Source organism: Mustela nigripes, chromosome 5 (assembly GCF_022355385.1).
Source record: "Mustela nigripes isolate SB6536 chromosome 5, MUSNIG.SB6536, whole genome shotgun sequence".
NCBI classification, from domain to species: Eukaryota; Metazoa; Chordata; class Mammalia; order Carnivora; family Mustelidae; genus Mustela; species Mustela nigripes.
In genome coordinates this window covers 105,451,834-105,475,091 of record NC_081561.1, presented here as the reverse complement: position 1 = coordinate 105,475,091, position 23,258 = coordinate 105,451,834, and the positions used below count along the sequence as shown (strand labels likewise).

General features: G+C 38.5%; 2 long non-coding RNA genes across 3 annotated transcripts in view; both read right to left on the bottom strand.

The window, feature by feature from the left end:
* Positions 1-1,189: 1,189 nt before the first annotated feature.
* LOC132017441 (uncharacterized) lies at positions 1,190-12,552 on the bottom strand. Its single transcript, XR_009404281.1, has 4 exons — positions 12,477-12,552; positions 9,793-9,864; positions 3,030-3,197; positions 1,190-2,708 (listed from the first exon to the last, which is right to left on the bottom strand). It is a non-coding gene; the product is annotated as an uncharacterized LOC132017441 (long non-coding RNA).
* An 87-nt stretch (positions 12,553-12,639) lies between these two features.
* The window catches only part of LOC132017440 (uncharacterized), a 71,124-nt gene continuing 60,505 nt past the window's right edge, over positions 12,640-23,258 (bottom strand). For both annotated transcript variants that reach the window (XR_009404279.1, XR_009404280.1), the window contains exon 4: positions 12,640-12,662. This is a non-coding gene — a long non-coding RNA (uncharacterized LOC132017440). The remainder of the gene's footprint in view (positions 12,663-23,258) is intronic.

Sequence of the window (23,258 nt, the reverse complement as noted above, 5' to 3'; positions counted from 1 at the left end):
AGGGAGAGGAAGGGAATCCCACGCAGATGCGGGGCTCGATCTCAGGAGATCATGACCTGAGCAGAAATCAATAGTAGGAATCTTAACTGACTGAGTCATCCAGGCACCCCTAAAATTCTTAAAATAAGGAAGACAATTCAGCATAGTGGTGAAGTATGAGATAAATATCCAAAATACATTTTCTTTATGAGTAATAACCAGTTAGAAAATTCCATTCATGATAGTAACCTACAACATTAAATAGCTAGGGAAAAAAACTAGCAAAAAGTGTGACTTTTATGAAGTAAACCACAGAAGTAATTCAAAAGATATGAAAGAAGAGAAAGATATGCCATGTTTCTGAATGAGACTAAATATTCAAGATAAATTACTTACCAATAAAAATGTATAAATATTTTTAGCTTATCAAAAATGATTTTAATATTAAACTAGGCCATAAAAGTAGAGATATAACAATGGGTTATAAAATCCTGAAAAAGGAAATATTGAAGTCACACTCACACTACCATATAATAAAATGTAATATAGAATTCTGGTGATTAAAACCATATGATATTGGCAAAGAAGTGACAGATAAATGAAACAAAATGGATAACTTTAAAACAGACTAGTTTATAGAAGAACATATTCCACAATAAAGGAAATGTCACAAACCAATGGGGAAGGCTTTTTCATCTGACAAATAAGATGGAAAACACTAATAAACTTCAGAGAAAAGCAAGATCCTCAGAGAAGAAACAGACATGGTGAATACACATATAAAGAGATGTTCAATCTTGCCAGTAATTCAGGAGATGTAAATTGAGGCCACATTGATTTACCTTTCAATACTCCTTAGATTGGCAAAAACTAGCAAAACATAACAAATATTGGAGAAATGTAGAGCAAGGCAAAATCATGAACCTTGCCGCTGAGAATATAAATCAGAATAGTCCATCGAAATTTGCATTATCCTTTACATTTAATGGTTACATCCCCTACAACCTAGAGTTTTGAATCCTAGATACATACTTCACTGAAATTGTTCCATATATGCTTAAGGAGATTTGCGTAAAAATGTTTTAGAAGCATTGCTCATATATGCAATGAACAAACAAAACAACATACTCATTGATGACAGAATAAAAAATACATTATGGCATCTTCACACAATGAAGTAGTATACACCAGTGAAAATAAATGGGTAAAATTATAAATGAAAACTAAAAGAAAAGTGTTAAGGATAAAAAAAGCAAGTCACAGAATACTACATACAGTATGATACTATTTTTATAAAATCCCAAACCAGCAAAAAAAAATTTTTTTTAAGATTTTTTTATTTATTTGACAGAGAGAGAGAGAGAGAGCACATGCGTGAGAGCGCCCAAGGAGCGGGAGGGGCAGAGGGAGAAGCAGGCTTCCCATTGAGCAGGGAGGCTGATGTGGGGCTTGATCCCAGGACCCTGGGATCATGACCTGAGCCAAAGGCAGACACTTAACTGACTGAGCCACCCAGGTGCCCCCCAAACCAGCAAAATTAAATGACAAATTACTTAGATCATTTTAAGCAGGGTCGTGATAAATCCAACACACAGGAAGAGACAGGGTTTCTCCACGTTAGTCCCATTGACATTGGAAGTGGTAACACCTAGCTGTCAGTGATTGACCTACGCCTTGTTGGATGTTCAGCGATAGCCCAGGTCTCTACTCATTAGACACAGGTTGTAAACCCCACCCCTCTTTCGAAAACCAAAAATGTGTCCAAAATTGCAGAAAGTCTCTTGAGAGAGAAAATTGTCACCAAATGGGAACCTCTGGATAAAGGTTACCCTTAGGTTTGGGACTAGGGAGCAAAGCAGGCAAATAGTAGGGGAGGAATCCAGGGGAAAGTGCCAAGTTAGCAATGACTCTTTGGTCCCTGGTTTATTTTCAGGGATGCACTTTATTATTACACCTCATGGCTTACATGCTTTTTATATATCAGATAGTACACACTTACATTTAACATTAACTGTATATGACAATCTATAGTGAAAATACCAGAATAAAATATCTCAAAATTAGCAATATACATTCTTAGAGACAAAGGTCATTGACGGTTTCTAATTGCTTCTCTGTACTGTCCGTTTTCAAAAGAAAAAAAAAAGAACAAGCATTAGTTGTACAAAAAACACTTGTAAAGCCTCCACAAATGAGATGACAACACTCCTTGATAATCATGGTAGAAAATGACACAAGTAGAATCATTTCAGAACTCATGAAAAAGTTCATTCCTTATTTTGTCACTTACATTTATTATACAATCTAATGTTGAAGCAGCAGCATTTGATGTAGCCAGATCACAGGATCTTCTTTGGGTTGTCCTGCATCTTGGAGAGTGCTTGTTGATCTAGTGTGCACCCAGATTTATTTTCACAAAAGCTCATAAAAAAGGATTTGAAATTATTTGCAACTCTGCTCTATTGGAAGCTGCTGGCTGGGTTAGTCCCAGGCCCCCGATAAACCCCGGGGTTTGTTTCATCTGTTCTCTACAGCAGCTGACGCACAGCGTGTTCTGCTCTCTGTATTTCTAATTTTTGTGAACCCTTTGATCAAATTCTGATGATGTAAAAAACAAAACAATAGGATCAGTGGCAGCGGCAGCTAAATGAGTTCAAGAAGTTGTTTCAAGCATTGTCACAGTTGAGAAAATGATTCCTTTTCTTCAAATTCGATCCAAAATCTGGATGCTGAGGGAGAGAGAATTAGGTATTATCTTATTTATTTCTGGTAGAACATTCTCCCAGAGCCCCATGGATAAATAGTTGATGTGAATTCCACCAAGTACATAATCCAAGGGTCACCTTAGGCAATACACACTGAAACTTCTTCCTCCCTCACAGGTTAAGAGATGCTTTTCTTCCTCTGGTCGTGGGATACATAACTAGATATATTTATGCCCGTAAATATATGCCCCCTGTTTCTATTTAACCTTCATTTTTTAAAGAAGGAGGAACAGTAGAAATCAGGGATTTGAAACAAACTCTTCTCTACAATCTAGAAGAACTTACCTAAACTCTCTAAGACTTGGTTTCCTTGGAGGAGAAATGAGAGTCACCAGAACACCAGCCAGTCTGACTTTATAGGTAGTTGAGAGAATCGCTTAAGGTTGTGGAGGAAAGTGCTTCAGGAACTGTTTGTGTCTGCTGACCTATACCTGTATCTCTGTGACTGCGGCTCTAGAGAGATGGAATGTGTAAGAATTAAATAGATGCGCTTATTATCGCCAGAATATTTCTACTCCAGGGAAAACCAGTCATTTTATTTTGGGGAAGAGGGAGGTCGAAAGGAGTCAGGGAAACAGTTGGTTTGCTTGTTTATTTTGTGAGTGGGCCCATTCTAAGGAGTTCACAGCCTCTCTCTCTTTTCCCAATGGTCAAGCATTCTGGTCAGTACTCCTACAGTCTGAAACTATGGCTTAAGCGAAAGGCCAGTTCCTGGCCACTCCGTTCAAAGACTCCAGACACAGACATGTCCAATCCAGTGTTTCTCAACCACGGCCCATTTTGTTCTCCTTCTCCAGGCGACACGTGGCATTATCTGGAGATATTTTTGATTGTCACAATGAGGGCGGAGGTCCTACCGTCAGCTTGTGGGACAAGGCCAGGGTTGCTGCTCAACACCCTACAATGCGCAGGGCAGCTCTTCATCCCCAACAACAAAGAATTATCTGGCCTCGATATCAATAGTGCCAAGATTGAGAAACCCCCATCTAACTCAATATTGGGCAACTGTGAAATGGCTCAACTCTTTTGAAGCTTATTCTCTATCCTACTCATGTATCTAGGGTTAACTGGTGATTAGAATGAAATTCAAGTTTCTGACTTGCTTTACACCATTGTATCAAAAAGTTTGAATAGGTATATGTAAGTCTCTCTATTTACACTCTGTCGGTCTCCAGGGAATTGAGCCAACTGAACATTTTAATGTTAGATTCAACTGCAGCCAAGTGGAATTCTTCTTGGTCAAATAAATACCTCTTTTCTTTTCATTGGGTCTCTACAACTGGTTCTTCACCTCTTGTTCTGATTCGGGTGATTTGTTCTAAGTTTAGAAAAGCTCATGCTTAAGGTTGAATCACCATACCCCATCTCTTAAAACCCCATCTCTTAAAACCATTCGGGCAGACAGGTCCTCCATTATATTGGAAGGGACTCTAATCAGCCGGGAGTCAGGAAACAAAGCAGACAGTGAGGGGCTCAGATGGTTTTCTAGGCAAATGAGGAGGCAGCTGCTAAGCTGGATTGACAAGAGCAAATAATCAAGGGGCCAGGGACACACATATCCATTTAATACCATAGATAAGAACCTTGAAGGATTACCTTTTTTTTTTTTTTTAAGATTTTATCTATTTATTGGACAGACAGAGATCACAAGCAGTCAGAGAGGCAGGCAGAGAGAGAGAAAGGGAAGCAGGCTCCCTGCTGAGCAGAGAGCCCGATGCGGGGCTCCATCCCAGGACCCTGGGATCATGACCTGAGCTGAAGGCAGAGGCTTTAACCCACTGAGCCACCCAGGCACCCTGGAGGATTACCATTTTTTAGTATAATTAGAAGAATATGTCTTCCTCCAATCACCAATATACAATATAGAATAATAAAACAACTCAAAGGGTCAGAGCTATATAGCAAATAAGAAGCAGTCTTCCTTTAATTCTTATTTACCATCACATAGTAATGTTTTTATCAAGCTGGTAAAATAACACCACGAGATGACCTACTACAGATGTCATAATGTATTTTAAGATAGCTCTCTTAAATTCCACTGGAATTTAGGAAACAATTTGGAATAAATGTATCCAAAGAAAAAATATTACTGATTCTCATAGGAAGATATTTTTTTCCCTTTTGCTTTTATATCTCTTTGACATTGACAGTGTGACTAATGTACTCAGTGGTATGGGAAATCCTCAAGGCAATGACATCACAATATGTGATTTTTCCCTTGTGTATTCAGGAAAGTCAAAGTTCTCTTGTACACTTAAAGAATCAAAAAGCCTAACTTGAAATGGGAATAGTATCCAAAATAAATAAGTTGTAATATTCTCTTTCCCCCTCAAACCAGCCTTTCCCCCTATAGTTTTAAAGTTTGGAATTAGGTTGTCATAATAGTCTGACTTTCATTTTTAATTAACTAGTTATTTAGAAAAGAAAGAATGAAAGAAGAAACTTGCTGTGTATTAAAATCATTGATGTGTAGTTTTCTTTGGGTTCTGGTGTTTGATGAAGTGCTTTACATTGGTTTTTTTGTTGTTGTTGTTGTTGCCAGCAACTGAAATACCTACTAATGCTTTCTGGCTCTAAAAGAACTGCACAGCATTGGCTACATATGTTTACCATTATCCACAGAACTGTCAGACCCTTTATTCCAGTGGAGGCATGCATGGAAATAGGCCAGGACGCAAAGGAACACAGTTCCGGTAGTGAAATTAGCAACTGGACAACATTCCCAGAGAAGCGGCTGAGTTCAATTCTGGCAAAAATCCCACTGCTGCTGGTACCAAAAAAAAAAAAAAAAAAAAAAAGTAGAAGGAGGAGGAGAAGAAAAGAAATTATAAGATAAAGAAACACAAAAAATAAAATTTATCTAGGGAATAAAGGGGGGGTGAATATATATGATTTGAGCAGCCTATCGAAAAGTAATCCTGATAATTCTTTCCATTTATGCTAAAGTTTTGGTTTTTGGGTGATTTCTGATTTTGAAATGGCAGAATGCTTTTCTGAACCTGGATTATATGTGACAGTTTAACATGTAAGACTGGCAAACTTTTCACCTTTGAAGAGAATTTTAAAAGGTTATCCCCTTACTGTGGTCACAGGGTTTAAAAGCCATCATCATGATTGAACTAAATTGTGACCATTATTTGTATTTCCCCCAAACTATATCCATTCACCAAAACAACTATGGTGAAATAGAAAAAAAGTCAATTTCTTAGCTTAATTTATAAAATATTGTAGGGGTAACTTGAAATATGGATAATCAATACAAGATACATTACCAATAATTTATGGCATTTCTTTAGTACTTAATTAGAGGTTACTAGGTAACATGGATGCATTTGTAACATATTGCTGAATTTTCAAAATATTAAGGAGGGCCTTTTGATATCACAAAGCTTGTTGGGGACCAGGTAAAAGTCCATAAACTTACAGATCTGTATCACCATAATACAAAATATGTCTTGGCCTTTCAGATGCCACTAAAAATACTATGTGCTAATCATTGTAGATGTATTATTTTATTTAAGCTTAGCAACAATTGCTGAAATAGGTTTTATTATCCCTTAAAAGGTAAGGAAATTGAAGCATGAAGACTTACATTAAGAAGTATTTGCAGAGCTAGAATTTTCATCCGGGTCTGTCTGACTCTGAATCTACATTATAGACTCAATAAACCCATTTCCCCTTCTTTCTGGACCCACAGCTAGACTATATTTCCCAGCCTCCCTGGTATTTAGATATGGCCTTAGGACCAAGTTCCAGGCACTGGGATGTAAACAGAGGATTTTACCATTTCCTTGCAGTACCCTCTTTTACACTATGCCCCTTCCATTGCTTTGAGGCAAATATGCGTGGACACCTTTGATGTTGAATATGACATGACGGAGGCCCAGAAAAAAATGGTCCTGGGCCCCTATGTTGCCCCTTGAAAAAAAAAAAAAGAAAGGCATCTGCCAGTCAGACACATCTATTTTGGAATTTATGTCAGTGAGAAATAAGCTTCTGTTGTATTTGAACCTCATACATGTTGGCTCTTTGTTATAGCCGCTAGCATTGCTTTGCCTGTATACAGTATTGCCTATATATGGTGGTAATAGGTCTTTCCTCATACTGAAAGGACTCAGAGAAGTCCTTACAAATGGGCAAACCTGGAAATCACTTTTACATAGGAACCTGAAGAAAAGAGATGTGAAGGAACAAGGAGACTTTTCATCAACTCTTTTAAAGAAACTTGCATTCAGAAAAGACATCTCTTATTTTTCCAAATAATCAACAAATATCTCAAGAGTCATAAAAACAACTATTGGATATTTGGAAAATTGGATATACTGTGTGAAGACCAATACTATGTACATATTTCTATGTACATAGAAACACTATGTCACAGGGATTTTTTTCCAACTCTCCCCCCCCCCCCCCCGGATAATTATTTTTTTTAAGATTTTATTTACTTATTTGACGGAGAGACAGCTAAGGAGGGAACTCCAGCAGGGAGGGGGAATAGGAAGCCCGACATGGGGCTTGATCCCACATGACCTGAGCTGAAGGCAGATGCTTAACTGACTGTGCCAGCCAGGTGCCCCTGGATAATTATTTTTATTTGATAGATTTTACTGAAAAACTCAGAAGGCAAGGGAAAGAAAGCAAGAGCCCCATGATCCCTCAATGGGATCATTTAATTCAAGCAAACAAGAGTTGCTTACAATTAAATAAAATTTTCAAGCTCTTAGGGATATTATACTTCACTTTTATAAATTCTGGTGATCAGGCATGAAATTAAACTTCTCTAAAAATCAACATTAATGACATTCAGAGTACTTATGTTTGTATGAAAAAACATCCCTAATTACCTACATTTTTGTGCATCTATTTTAAAATGTATTTAAAGAAGCCCTTGGGATAATGCTGGAGCTTTATTGGATTGTCATAAAAATACTGTATGATCTAAAGTGAAATCTTAATGTCTGCAAGGAGAATAAAGCTGCTCTAGTTGGAGTTGGGACAATGGAGCAAAGTCTGCTTCTTCCCCTGTTGTCCCAGTCCAGGTCCAGTCTGTTCTGGCATTGATCTCTGACTCTCTGACTATCCCATGTGGTGGTGAGTGAATAGTGTCAAAGTTCCAGACAGGAGGCAGTGAAATAGAGTGGGAATATCATAAATTCTAGAATAAGAGACACCTGCCTTTTCTACTTGTTAGCCATTTAGCTTTGGTTAAGTCATTAGTCATTAGTCATATCATATCATTAGTCATATCATTAGTCATTAGTCATATCATAAGTCATTAGATATCTCTAATTCTGAATTGTGATTTATCTGCAAAACAGAAAGATGCCACCTACCTTGGATGGTTTTGGTGAGACTTACCAATAATATAAAAGGACCCCCTGGCAAAAATAGATAATAAGTAGAAGTGGTTGCTCTCATTGTGGGAGCACAGCCCATTGTTAGAGCACTATTCTGTCTCACGGGGAGGGAAGTCGATAAGACTTTGTTGGAAGGTCCCAATCTTTGGTCTAAGGGTCAGACTCAGGTTTTAGTCCAAGTAGGGAAAAGCTGGTACAAAAACACAGAAAACAGATGTTCAGTCATAAGGATAGAGAGAAGATTTCCGGGAGCACAGAAGCCAGTCCAGGATCACCAGGTACTAGGTTTATGACAGCATAACTGCCTCCAGATCTTAGTCACTATAATGGAGCCCCTGGTGTATGGACAGATAAAAAACTGGGAAGAGCTGACTCTCCAGGCTATAGCCATATTGTTTCTGCATCTACTTGAGCTTGAGACTGGCAGACTGAAAGTTGTTGCGAAAAGTGAGCTATGTTTCTCAATTTTTTTGCTTTATCTTTGTATCACATTCAACGATAAACCTTTTCCAGATTCTTACTTGCAGTCACGAGATGGAATTCTTCAGTTCTTTCAAGTACAGGCTTATATAATGAGATCTGAACTTCCATGTCTTCTAATTTCTAAATTATTTATGATTCCTCACTATATTTCTGCTTGAAGATCCTGACTTGTGCATTTAACTTCACTGGACTACTCAAATAACTCTTAGGGTAGAGAATGTGTCTTACTATCTCAGTCAGGGTCCCATAAGAAAGCAAATGGCACTCCCAAGCAAATATAGGAGTCAAATGAAATAAAGGGCTATTTACAAAGATATGAGCAAGGTTGAGGAAAACCAATAAGGGACAGTGTCAGTATTTGGGGACTAGCAATGTTGGGAAGCTGGTTCCACCCATAGGGCTAAAGAGACAAGGGAAGGAGAGAGTAGGGGTCATCTGATAGAGACTGTGGCCTTCAGTAGAGGTTTGCAAGCAACTAAAGCGGAAGCTATATCCTGATCTCATTTCCTCCATGCCTTCTACCCTCTAACTTCCTCCCATTGTCTCTCATTGGCTAAATTCAACCAGAAACCAGAAGACAAAGGAGAAAAAAAAATATCCACATTTGTCTTCTTTTAAAAATATCTTACAGAGGACATCCACCTGGCTCAGTGGGTGGAGCATGTGACTCTGGAACTTGGGGTTGTGAGTTCAAGTCCCATCATGGGTGTGGAGCTTAATTTAAAAAATAAAATCTTGAAATAAATACATAGATAAATAAATGTCTCTTACAGATACTACACGTATCATTATTGAATTGAGCTTTATGCTTTACTGGTTTATAAAGACAAAACAAAAAACCTCCGCTAAACTGTACTGCCGACATTGTCTCTTCATTAAGCCTCTTCATAGAAGTCCTTTATCCTCCCTTAGCTTGCTTGCTTCCTTCCTTCCCTTCTTTCTTCCTTCAACTGAGACTCAGTCTCATGGGGGGGGTCAGAGATGTAAACTGATGCTATTCATAAGATGAAGTCTTTAAATGGAGGTATAGAGATGTATACAAAAGGCTGTGAGAACAGTGAAGAGCCGTCCTAAGTCTGCCACAGGGAATCAAAGAGATTGATGCAGGACCTTCCCCCGAAAGAGTATTCCAGAGATGCCCAAATGAGAAGCAGGAAGACTGCTGAGGCGCTGGCCAACCATGAAGAATTTCCTGCTGCTTCTCTTACCTCTGTGCTCAATCATGGGATGCATCATCAGGGTGCGGGACAGCCCCAGAGACAATCGCTTCGAAGGCCCTCCTGCTCCAGAGAGAGGGAGGGAGGGAAGACAGAGGGATGAGTGCCTCGAGCTGAAGGAACCTCTGCTCCTGAAGTCGGCTTTCACTACAGACCTCCTAAGGTTGGATATGGATATGATTAGGGTCTGCAATAAGTGACATCTGTTTGCTCTGACCTTTGGGTAATGTGGCGTTTCTTTCTCTGGGGCAGATGCTAGAAAGGTGTTTATTGTGAGTTGACAGGGGTCTTGGTGGGTGGTGAGGTGTGAGTCAAAATTCGACTATGCATTTTGGCATTCTGTCTACAGATGTTTCTCAGATGTTTGTGGGCGGGCATGTCTTTAAATAAAGAAATACTAAATGTATGTTTCTTTTGTGGAGGAAAGGAAAAAAAACTCACACTTAAAAGCTTGGCCCTTTATGCCTTCTATGGTACTCTTGTTTCGTGGCCAGATTAGGGTTAGTTATTGCACGTATTTTCCGAATGGAAATTTTGATCATTTAAGGAAAAATCATCTGTTAGTTTGAAATTCCTATGCTAATGAAGAACTTGAACATTGCAGTAGGGAAAGTATGGGAAACTTCATAAGGTACCAGATACTCAATGTATGCAGTCTTGCTCTCCTTTATCCTTCTGAAGTACCCTTCCCCTCCTCAGGCCAAAAACTGGATTTGGTAAGGCTCATTTCTTACTCCAAATGTTCTCTGCATTTGGAGTTGAGGGTGTCCTCAGAATTCAAAATCTATACCCATGTATTATACCATGGAAGTCATATCTTCCATTGCAGATTCTAGTTTTGTAATATTAGAGAGAGAGATCTTGAAGGATATTCAATTTTTAATTTTTTCAGAATTACATTGATATATAAAAAATTGATTCACAAAGGTATGGAAAATAAAACCATGCTTTTGAGACTATCTTTATCTTTTTTCTACCTTAAGAAAAAAAAGTAACTAGGGGCGCCTGGGTGGCTCAGCGGGTTAAAGCCTCTGCCTTCGGCCCAGGTCATGATCCCAGGGTCCTGGGATCGAGCCCCGCATCAGGCTCTCTGCTCAGTGCAGAGCCTGCTTCTCTCTCTCTCTCTCTCTGCCTGCCTCTCTGCCTACTTGTGTTCTCTGTCAAATAAATAAATAAATAATCTTAAAAAAAAAAAAAGTAACTAAAAGAAAAAAGTCTATTTGTTTTGGGTTCCTAGAATCAACAGTTTTAAAAGAGTTTCTCAAGTCTCTAAAGAAACTCTCTTTTAGTTTGAAAAATCTATTTGAGGGGTGCCTGGGTGGCGCAGTTGGTTACGTGACTGACTTTGCCTCAGGTCATGATCCTGGAGTCCAGGGATCGAGTCCTACCAACATCAGGCTCCCTGCTTAGCAGGGAATCTGCTTCTCCTTCTGGCCTTCCCCCTCTCGTGCTCTCTCTCTCTCATTCTCTCCCAGATAAATAAATACATACAATCTTTAAAAAAAAAAAAAAAAGAAAAGAAAGAAAGAAAAAAGAAAAATCTATTTTAAAAACTTGACAAACAGGGGTGTCTGGGTGGTTCAGTGGGTTAGAGCCTCTGCCTTTGGCTCAGGTCATGATCACAGGGTCCTGTGATCGAGTCCCACATCAGGCTCTCTGCTCAGCAGGGAGCCTGCTTCCATCTCTCTTTCTCTTTGCCTGCCTCTCTGCCTACTTGTGATCTCTGTCTGCCAAATAAACAAATAAAATCTTAAAAAAAGAAAAACTTCACAAACAGATGAAAAAACTCCTTACAGAGTTGATTAATCTGTTTAGTGAATAAATGGGAAATAGTGATAATGAAATGAGCCTGGAAACCAAGAGCTTAAACATTATGTAGAGTTTTCCTGCTTCATATCAAAACTTCTTGAAATAATGTTTTTGACAGATGCTTACTCTGACCTTTACTTATTAGCAGTCATATGGAATTTACCCCCAAAAAAGTTATTTTCAAAATAACTTTGTTGTGTATGGTTAAGAAGACCAACTTCTTCACTTAAAATTCTTAAACGTTAATGATCAGCTTAACAAGAAGGAAATATTTTATCTAACCCTTTTGCTTAAAAAACAAAGATAGCTGATGAATGATTATAAGAATAGTTGCAAACAAAATGATAAGACTTTTGTTACCTTTGTTAGTGACTGTGTTCTGATAGGAATATAAAAGCTGCTTCTTCAACTTAGCTATTGTACAGACCTATACTGTGGGGCTTCTGCAAAAATAAAACCTAGAAATGTGAAGTATGAACACCCACATAAAAGATTGCTTACAGTCCTGCTTTCTTTCTCCCAACGCAGGATAGTGTGTTCCGGCAAATCTAGAGAACAAATCTACCTGAAAATATTTCTTCATTTAATCAACAAAATGATTTCTTCATTTTAACCCATTGCTACACTAATGGCTGACTTGTTTCAATGACTTATGGAAAGTGGGTCTGTCTTTACGGATATTGAGGGACCTCAGAGAGTTTAACCGTAGCCAGTCAGTCATACATAGTTGCTTGGTCAGAGAGCCACAAGCTGTTTCTTGATTTCCTTTTCTCCTGGGTCTTATCCCACTTCTCCCTTCCCTTTCCTCATTTCTCACCTACATGGAGGGTAAAACGGTGGTATATACAGCTCTATTTTTTCTTTACCCAAAATATATTCAACAGAAGGTCCTGAGAACGGCTGACTTGGTTTCCATTGCTAATGTAGCAAGATGGTCGTCAGGGTTTGTGAGGTTCAGTATTGCAGGTTCGTCCAGTACCGTCAAGGCAAATGTGTCAATCAGGATAGGAGAGGTTGTGTTACACAAGCAAACAATGAAGCCATCACAGAGGCTGGAAAGAACAAACGTTTATATCTCAGCTGCTCCATATGCTCAGAGCAGATTGGTGGGAAGTTCTGTTCCCCAGACCCAGGCAGACAGGGGCTCCTCGTCATAGAACACTTCCTGCTCATCCAGAGCTTCTGGGTTTGCTGCAGCAGGGAAAGAGAACATGGAGAATTGAAGCCATTGTTCTGGAAGAGATATCTATGTCCATTTTCCTCCATGGACAGAATAAGGGACACAGTCCTGCTTACCCTCAAGAGGACTGCAATTCTTGATATTCCACAAGTAAGGAGAAATATTAATATTACCACAGCAAGTCTGGGATTTTTGTTTGTTTGGTTTTGTCTAAACTGAGCTCTCGACAGAGACATAAAATAAATCTGAAATAAAAATGACTGCTTTGCATGTAATAAGTATTCAGTAAATACTTATGAGTGGCGGGTTATTAGTTTTCTATTGCTGTGTAACAAATTAGCATATGTTTAGCAGCTTAAAACCATACCCATTTCTGATGTCTGTAGTTCTGTAGATCTGACGTAGATCTGATGTCAGTTCTGTAGATCCGAAGTTCAGCCTGGTGTAACTGGGTTCTCTGTTCATGGCATATGAGGCTAAAATCATGATGTTGGCCAGCCTGGTTTCTCATCTAGTGGCTTCAGAGAATTCACTGCCAAGCTCATTTAGGCTATTGATGGAGTTCAGTTCCTTTAGTTCAGGTCCTTCCAGGACCTTCCTGAGGTCCCCATTTTCATGCTAGCTATCAGCGGGGTCTCTTAGCTCCTGGAAGCTGCTAGAATACCAGCTCATGGAGGAAAGTTTCTTCAAAGCCGGCAACAGAGAATCTCCCATGCATCAGATCTTCTTTTTTTTTTTTTTTAACAATATTTTTAAAAATATTTTATTTATTTATTTGAGACAGACAAAGAGAGATAACAAATAGGAGAGAGACAGGCAGAGAGAGAGGGGGAAGCAGGCTCCCTGCTGAGCAGAGAGCCCGATGCAGGGCTGGATCCCAGGACTCTGAGATCATGACCTGAGCCGAAGGCAGAGACTTAACCCACTGAGCCACCCAGGCGCCCCATCAGATCATTTTTATGCTACAAATCTCTCTGACTTTTTCCATCTCTTACCTCTAGATCCATATCTCAAGGGCTCCTATGTTTAAGTCAGGCCCACCCGGACAATTTCCATATCTTGCTGTCAGCTGATTTGGGATTTTATTACAACTGCAAAACCCCTTTTGCATATAAAGTAACATAGTCACTGGAGCAATATTATTTCCAGGTTCTATGAATGCTCTAGGAGAGGGGACTTTATAAAGGTGAGGGCCATTAAAGATCATTTCATTTCATTTATTTTTATTTATTTACTTTTTCAAGAAAGAGAGAATCTCCATGCTGTAATGGGGCCTGATGCAGGGCTCTGTCTCACAACCTGAGCTCATGCGGTGAGCCAGAATCAAGAGACAGACCCTTAAGCAACTGAGCCAGTCAGGCGCCCCATTAAGGGTCCATCTACCACAGCAGCCTGGTCAGAGCAGAGAAGGTAATACTGATTTGTCCAGATGACTTGGGTTTAAGACGCAGTTCTGCTGGTTATTAACTGCATAATTTGAAGGAAGCCATGAGGCTTTCTTCTCCATATCAGTTTCCACAATTATAAAATGGGACTATTATTCCCTGCCCTGCAATCCCCAGAGAGCAGTTGTGAGCATCAAATGAGATTATGCGAAAGCTCTTTGTAAACTTTAAAGATCAACACAAATGCAGGTTATTATTATTTTGTTTGAATTTAATTTTGCTTCTGAGGACCTGTGAGACCGGATCTTTTAAAAAAAAACAATGCTGGATGAGGAGGCAAGCATAGGGGCTGGGGAAGGTCATGAGAGACACAGGCTTTTTGGCTTTGTGTCCTCACAGAACACAAATTTGATGAGCTAATCGTAAAATAAGTGAAAGCATATGCTGCACATTTCTTTTTTTAATGCATGAAATAGGTGTAAAATTTTAGAGGATCACTTTGGCAAGATATTTTTGGCCTCTGCTCTATATAATGATAATAATACATTACCATATATTTATGTGGTGTTTTCTGCAGGAACTGAAATACTTTATAGAAAGCACTGTTCCTCTTCTGAATATGACAGTGAGGTAGCAGCAGATGTAAAGCATTTATCCCAGTATAATGTTAGCATATAGTCAAGGCCATTCCAGAACACAGGACCCTGAAGCCACCCATAAGTACTTTATTTTTTCCCTTTGATTTATGGTATCTCCCCCAGTTAACCAAAGAACCCCAAGCCTACCTTCTTAGCACATACCTACTTCATATATATATATATATATATATATATTTAAACTAAGGTTGAGCATCTGAATAATCACATGCTTCCAGTTAAACATTCTCACTTGGTTGTAGGCATCAAATAAATAAAAGTTCACATTGATTGAATAAAATCTATGAAGGTGTTGCTTACTGCACAGCCTTGAATTTGCCAGCTTGTACACAAGTACACTAAGTGATTGTCAGACACCCAGGTAATTCTTGAGATACAGGACTAAATCCTATGGTCCAAAGTCATTATCTTTGCTCTGAATCCATTATGAAGGACACTACCATTATGAAGGACACTACCAATAAGCTCATCACATATGGAAATACACTCTCAACAACACTTATTTATTTATTTATTTTTAAAAGACTTTATTTATTTATTTGACACAGAGAGGGAGATCTCAAGTAGGCAGAAAGGCAGCCAGAGGGAGAGGGGGAAGCAGGCTTCCCGCTGAGCAGAGATCCTGATGCGGGGCTCCATCCCAGAACCCTGAGATCATGACCCGAGCTGAAAGCAGAGGCTTAACCCACTGAGTCACCCAGGCACCCTTCTCAACAACATTTAAACTTTGTTTCCCCTTCAGTCCTTTCTCCTTGTGTCATGGAGGTTACAATCTGGCCTATTTTATTTCCACTGAAAACTACGCAAGAGAAAATGGTTTCTAACACACACCATGAGAAAGGAGGTTAGCTATAAGGAAGAACTTTCTGACAGTAATAGTTGCTTAATATTGCAGGGAGCAACTTAAAGAGTTATTGTGACTTGCTACCCAGGAGGATTTAAATGGGGACAATGTCTACAGCGTTGTTCCTGGTGTGAGGCTTGAGATGAATTTGGGATAATTTTTCATGGCTTCTTCCTATGATTCTCTTCTCCTTTTTGTTTGTTTGTTTTTGGCTTTTATTTTCTTCTTCCTTTTTTAAGAAAGGTAGACATGCAGTAGCTCATTTGGATGTGTCTGGAGTGTTGGAAGCCTGACTACCCTATGTTCTCCTACACACGGACTTGGAGAGCTTGTTTAGAGATTCTAGCAGGGCTGCGCAGCTACTCCTGTACCCTTGACTGAGGAATAGTCCTCCTCTATCCAGAAAGGTCATCCCCTTCCACTGAGCATACAGCCTCGGGAGGGATGTACATGGAGTGGTGAGGGAGGGAGGAGACACCCGCCTAGCCAGCCAGATCAGCCAAGTCAACCCTGGCCATCAATGGGGTGACAGATGTTACAGCCAGATTGCCCTTCCATCCTCTCTTATTCCTTTCTTTAATGATGAATTTTTAGGCTGAACACAGAATGGCTACACATCTACTCCAGGTTTTTATTCTAAACTTTAAAAAAATATATTGTCTGCTATTTTAAAATCACAATCCTCCAAATACCTAGGTATTTGGTTTCAGGTTTTTAGTTTGTTCTAGATTCTAGGTTTCAGGTTTCTAGTTTGTTCCTTCACCTGATGAATTTATTTTTTCCCAATTCTAACATTTCTGACCCTCAACACTAGATTTTTCAAGACGGTCTTAAAGAGAACAACCACTTGGGGGGCACGAGCTGGTAATCTGTTTGCTCTTGGCTGTTGTCTGGGTTTACATTCATTGTAACTAAAGAGTCATCATCTGTGACCCCATTTTTTTTAATATAATTTTTTATTTTTTATAAACATATATTTTTATCCCCAGGGGTACAGGTCTGTGAATCACCAGGTTTACACACTTCACAGCACTCACCAAAACACATACCCTCCCCAATGTCCATAATACCACCCCCTTCTTCCAAACCCCCTCCCCCCAGCAACCCTCAGTTTGTTTTGTGAGATTAAGAGTGACCCCATTTAAAAAATCAATTCTAATGACACATTCTTTAAAATAGAAATAGCAATACTTTTCTTATTGAGTCAAAAACGTACATCAGTAGTTAGAACCACCCAAAATGTTAGCTCATTTAATATCTGAAGCTGTTACAAATATTGTGGAATTTGTCTTATACCTCATGTGTCATTTAGATGCTTAACAATAAAACAGAATCAGTATGAAGCTCTTTCGCTCTTTTTTCATTGAGGTATAATTAACATGCAACGCTATATTAGTTTCAGGTGTACAACATATCGATTCAACAATTCTGTATATTACTCAGTGCTCGCTATAATAAGTGTAGTCACCATCTGTCACCATACCATGTTATTGACTATATATGCTGTACTTTTCATCTCCATCACTTATTTATTTTAAAATTGGAAGTTTGACTATTTCACCCTCCCCCAACCCATCTCCCCTCTGGCAGTCACCAGTTTGTTTTCTGTACATAAGAATCTGTTTTTTATTTTTTTAATTTATGTGTTTATGCATTTGTTTTGTTTTGTTAGAATTTACATAAAAGTGAAATCATATATTTGTTTTTCTCTGCCTGACTTATTTCATTTATCATAATGCTCTCCAGGTCCATCTGTGCTGTCACAAATGGCAAGATTCCATTCCATTTTATGGCTGAGTAATATTCCATTGTATCTATACACAGACACACATATATACATTATTTATGAATATACCCATTATGTGTGTATATATATGCATATAAATATACTATATGTATGATACATATATACATACATAAATATTAGATAGTATATATATAAAACCTGAATAATAAATATATATATATTTATATATAAATATGTATAAAAATATATTTTAAAAAAATATATATATAAAACCTGAAATATCCAGCCCCAAATCCTGCCCTGCCTTCCTGGACATTATCTGTAGAATTCTTCTTATATAAGAATGAATGAGTCAGGTTTGACCATATTGGTGGCTTCTAAGCTAAGTTGTGCATCTTTTTTTTCTTTTAAAAAATTTTTTTTGCTGCCTCCATCTTTGTTCCCAGCAGATTTAAGAATCTTCCAGTTCCTGAATGTTTCCACATTTTATGAGCAGGCTTAAAACTGATTTTAAGTATTATTGCTTTCCTTTATCCAAGACTGGAGGAAGCAGAAGACAGCAGGACAAATTCTGAATTTGTATTACTCCCAGAAGCAAGGCCACTGACACAAGCATGCTGACTCTGCTCAGATGTGAAGCATTCATGTAAGCAGTCTAGCAGATGAGCTCTGATTGTGTATATATAGATAGATAGTATCTATATATAGATACTATAGATACTACACATACTATATAGATATATAGATATAGTATATACTATAGATATAGATATATTATATAGTATATAATATATAGATACTATAACTATAACTATATAGATACTATAGATACTATAACTATACCATATGTATACTATAATATAGTTATAACTATACTATAGTATCTATATATTTACTATAGTTATAGTATCTATATAGTTATAGTTACTATATATAGTATCTATACTATACTATATCTATATAGATATATCTATATAGTATATATATAGAGATAGATAGTATCTAACTATCTAATAGATACTATAGATACTATCTATCTATCTCTATATATATACAATCAGAGTTCATCTGCTAGACTGCTTACATTATATATTATATATATATTTTTCAGGTTTTTTATATATATACTATATATAAACTATCTAATATTTATGTATGTATATATGTCTCATACATATAGTATATATATGCACATATATATAGTATATATATACACTATCATACATCTTCTTTACCCATTTATCTATCGATTTATCGATGGGCACTTGGGCTGCATCCATATCTTGGTGGCTGTAAATAATGCTGCAATAAAGGTAGGGGTGCTTTTTTTTTTGTATTAGTATTTTCATTTCCTTTGGGTAAATACCAAGTAGTGGAATTACTGGATCATGTGATATTCCTATTTTTAATTAATTTAATTTTTAATTTTCAATTTTTTTGAGGAATGTCTCTACTGGTTCCTACAGTAGCTGCACCAATTTACATTCCCACCAATGGCGCACTAGGGTTTTCTTCACGTCCCCATCAACACTTGTTATTTCTTGCCTTTTGATTCTGACCATTCTAACTGGTGCAAGGTGATATCTCACTGTGGTTTTGATTTGCTTTTCCCTGAGGATTAATGATGTTGAACATCTATTCATGTGTCTCTTGGCCACCTAAGTGTCTTCTTTGGAAAGCTCTCTCCTTTTAATAGCAAGCTGCTAATCTTGTACATTCATGTGCAACTGTTTAGAAATGACAGTAGGACTTATAAGTTTCAGATATGAGTAGAGTTTGACCAGTCATGAATCTTAATAATGTGACATAATGTCAGATAGCAGGTTCTTTTTTTTTTCTTTTTCCTATGCTAAGGCTAAACATATAGCAAGAATTTTAAAAGTAAATTTATAGCCAATTAACTTTGGAAAAGAAAATACAATAAAAAGACCACCCAGTTGATAGCTGCCTTTAAATAACGTGTTAAAAAATACTTGTAAACCAAAGTGAGATTCAGACACAGTTCAGATTATTTTAAGATTGTTTGTTTACTTCTTGGTTCAAAAAAAATCAACAATCAATACCAGCGATTTTCCATATTTCTCTTGTAGTTGGTCATATAACATTTAGTTACCTAAAGATATTGTATATGGGGCACAATTCAAGTTCTTTAGATTATAATTCCAAGATAACAAGACAATAATGCAGAAAATATGGACTGCTTAAGCACTGAATAAGATACAAAGCAATGAATCATTAATTCTGTCTTACACCTTACTGTTTCTTAAATGAAATACACTGCCGGCCACAGCCCCCCCAACACACACACACACACCACACACTTCCTGACATCAGCTTCTCAACACATGAAAATATATAGAGAGAAAACTGAGAAGACTGGCATGGCCCAGAAAACCTGAAATATATAGCCCCATATCCTGCCATGCCTTCCTGGACATTATCTGTAGGAATCTTCTTATAAAAGAATGAATGAGTCAGGTTTGACCATATTGGTGGCTTCTAAGCTAAGTTGTGCATCTTTTTTTTTTCTTTTTTTTTTTTTTTTAATTCTCTTTGCTGCCTCCGTCTTAGTTCCCAGCAGATTTAAGAATCTTCCAGTTCCTGAATGTTTCCACATTTTATGAGCAGGCTTAAAACTGATTTTAAGTATTATTGCTTTCCTTTATCCAAGATTGGAGGAAGCAAAACACAGCAGGACAAATTCTGAATTTGTATTACTCCCAGAAGCAAGGCCACTGACACAAGCATGTTGACTCCGCTCAAATATGAAGCATTCATGTAAGCAGTCTAGCAGATGAGTTCTGATTATAGAAGTATCATCGCCTACGTCACAAATGGCAAATGCTTTCTGAGGTTTCTGGACTCTGTGAGGGTGTGTTTCATATTTAGTTCTATCAAGAATGATAGGCGGGGGGGGGGGCACCTAAGTGGCTCAGTAGGTTAAGCCTCTGCCTTTGGCTCAGGTCATGATCTCAGAGTCCTGGGATCGAGCCCCGCATCGGGCTCTCTGCTAAGCAGGGAGCCTGCTTCCTCCTCTCTCTCTCTCTGCCTGCCTCTCTGACTACTTGTGATCTCTCTCTCTCTCTCTCTGTGTCAAATAAATAAATAAAATCTTTAAAAAAAAAAAAGAATGATAAGTGGTGTATTATTATCCCCATTTTACACAAACAAAATGGAGACTTAGAGAAAATGAGAAACTTGCCCATAGTAACCTATGATTCCAATGTCAATCTGACTGTCTAGAAAGCTCACACTCTTTTTTTTTTTTTTTAAAGATTTTATTTATTTATTTGACAGAGAGAAACACAGTGAGGGAGGGAACACAAGCAGGGGGAGTGGAAGAGGGAAAAGCAGTCTTCCTGCCGATCAGGGAGCCTGATGCGGGGATCGATCTCAAGACCCTGAGATCATGACTGGAGCCGAAGGCAGATGCTTAACTGAGCTACCCAGGAACCCCAAAAGCTCACACCTTTTATTTTATTCTTTCTCTCAAGCTACTTGAGGAAACAATTGCAAAATTTCCCTTTTCTCATCCAGTACTATTTAAATGCCTCGTTACATCTCCAGTAAGACATCCATGTGCTTTGCTGGGATGTCTTTCTGGCAAGAGCTAGAAAACTCTGCAGTGATAGACTTCCAAATGAAGGGTTAAGTGAACCAGCTATAGCAACTTAGACTGTCTTTTATCAAATCTCTATCTAAGCCTTAAGAACCTGGAAAAGAATGACTCACACAGCCCAGAGGCGCTCGTTGGCTTAAAGGAGAGCTGCAGTGTGTCGGGGCAGATCTGCTTGGTGCAGACTGTTCCATGAAGGGTCTGAATTCTGACTCACATGAGCTACATGACTAAAACAGCCCCTTCTAAAAAGTCTGGAAGCAAAGCTGCCCTCTTGGATGGTACTTTTCTGTGGCACCAACGTGGAGTTATTGTCCTAATGTGTTTATAACAACCAGAGAGACATCAGAATGGGAAATCTTCAGGACACAGATTTCATAGAGGCTTTGGCACAGTCTATTCCACTGAGCCTTGTATGTTTATGGGAAATATTAAATAATCATTTGATTGGTGATTGGGGATAACAGACTGAGAGCTGGGGGATATAAAAGTGTGGGGTCAGAGGGATTTTCTTGACTACAGAACATAAGGAGCTACAAGCTGTGGGAAGATTTTATAAGAGAGAGCCGTTTCCATGCAAACATTCTAGGCTGTGTGGGCATGAAGCAATTAGATCTGTGGATGAGGTGAATCAAAAAATATTTCTAAGAAACTTTAAAGGTGTGAAGAATTTGAGAAGACAGACAGAAGAGAGAGGGTAAACGGATCTGACAGACTTGCTGGCTGACTAACTAAAATGTCTTGACCAGAAGTGCTAATGAATAGAGTCACGTATATTTCCCCAAGAAAGAGAGCCCTGTAGAAATACCACAAAATTCCAGAAACACTAAAATCACCACTCATTTTATGTGGAAAGGCAAGAGGCTACAGAGAAAAAAGCCAGGTGGCTTCGTAACAATTCTGGCCCTGACAAACGTACGGATAGAGATATTCCAGTTACCTCACACGTCTACAGGCAAGGTTCGGCCCAAAGTTTTTGTGTTGTGCTATTAAGTGACCTAATCAAATAAGCACCCTCAGATTTACAATGGAACTTTAGACCAGAGTGTAGAAAAATGATGTGATTTAGCATGAAGATGAATTCAGAAGACATGGGGGGGGGGTTGGGAATGAGAAAGGACTCTGTTTCATTTATCAACACTGCAGAAGTATCTAATTAAACCTTATCACAACCAAATAAGTCTTGTTCAGTCCAAGCCATTATCAGCACCAGAGGAATCAGTAAAGATTATATAATGGATCCTTTAGTTAATCTAGTCAAATTCTTACATTTCTTGCCTGGGTTGTTCACAGAGGCTCCTAATTGGTTTTTCTTAATTGTGATGACAGACTATAAGGTAGCTTCCATTTTCCCCTACTTCCTGGCACTCAACTTTTGTGTAATCTCCTCCTGAGTATAGGCAGGGCCTATGATTTGCTCCTGACCAGTGAATTTTACATGCTAAGGGGATGTCACGGCCATGTTCTTATTATGTTATATAAGACTCTATACTGCTAGTGGACTTTGCTCTAGAGTCTGTCTGTCTGTCTACCTTGCTCACTCCCTCTTTTTTCCTCCATGACTGGCTTTGAAGAAGACAACTACATGAATCCTACAGCTGAGAGTGAATTCTTTCAACAACCTGAGGGAGCTTGAAAACAGACTCTTCCCTAGCAGAGCCTCCACATGGGAAGCTAGCCTTGGCTGCCATCTTACTGTAGCCTGGAGAGGACCCAGCTGGACTTGCCCTCTCCTGACTCACAGATAAGATCATAAATACATGTTACTCCAAGCCAGTAACTTGGTGGTAATTTGTTACACAGCCTATTAAATTAATACACTGATTGCCCTCTATTCCCCATAATATCTGTTCTCAACACAGCAGCCAGAGAATCCTGTTAATATTTAAGTACTTTCTCTCTTTAAAACCCTTCAGTGGCTTCCTAAGCACAAAGCAAAAGCCAAAGTTTAGACCATGGTTCACAAAGCCACATAGACCCCCCATTGCCTCTCTCACTGACCTATTACTCTCTCATTGCCCAGTTTATCCTGGCCGTCAACTGTCCAACATGCCAGCCACCCTCTCTGGGCCTGGGTACTTTTGTGCTTTCTGTCTGGAATACCCTTCCAATATCCACACGGCTCACTCCTTCAGCTCTTGCATGTCTTGGCTCGAGGGTCACCCTCTCAGTGAGGCCTTCACTGATAACCCACTAAAAAATTGCAATATCCCTTCCACC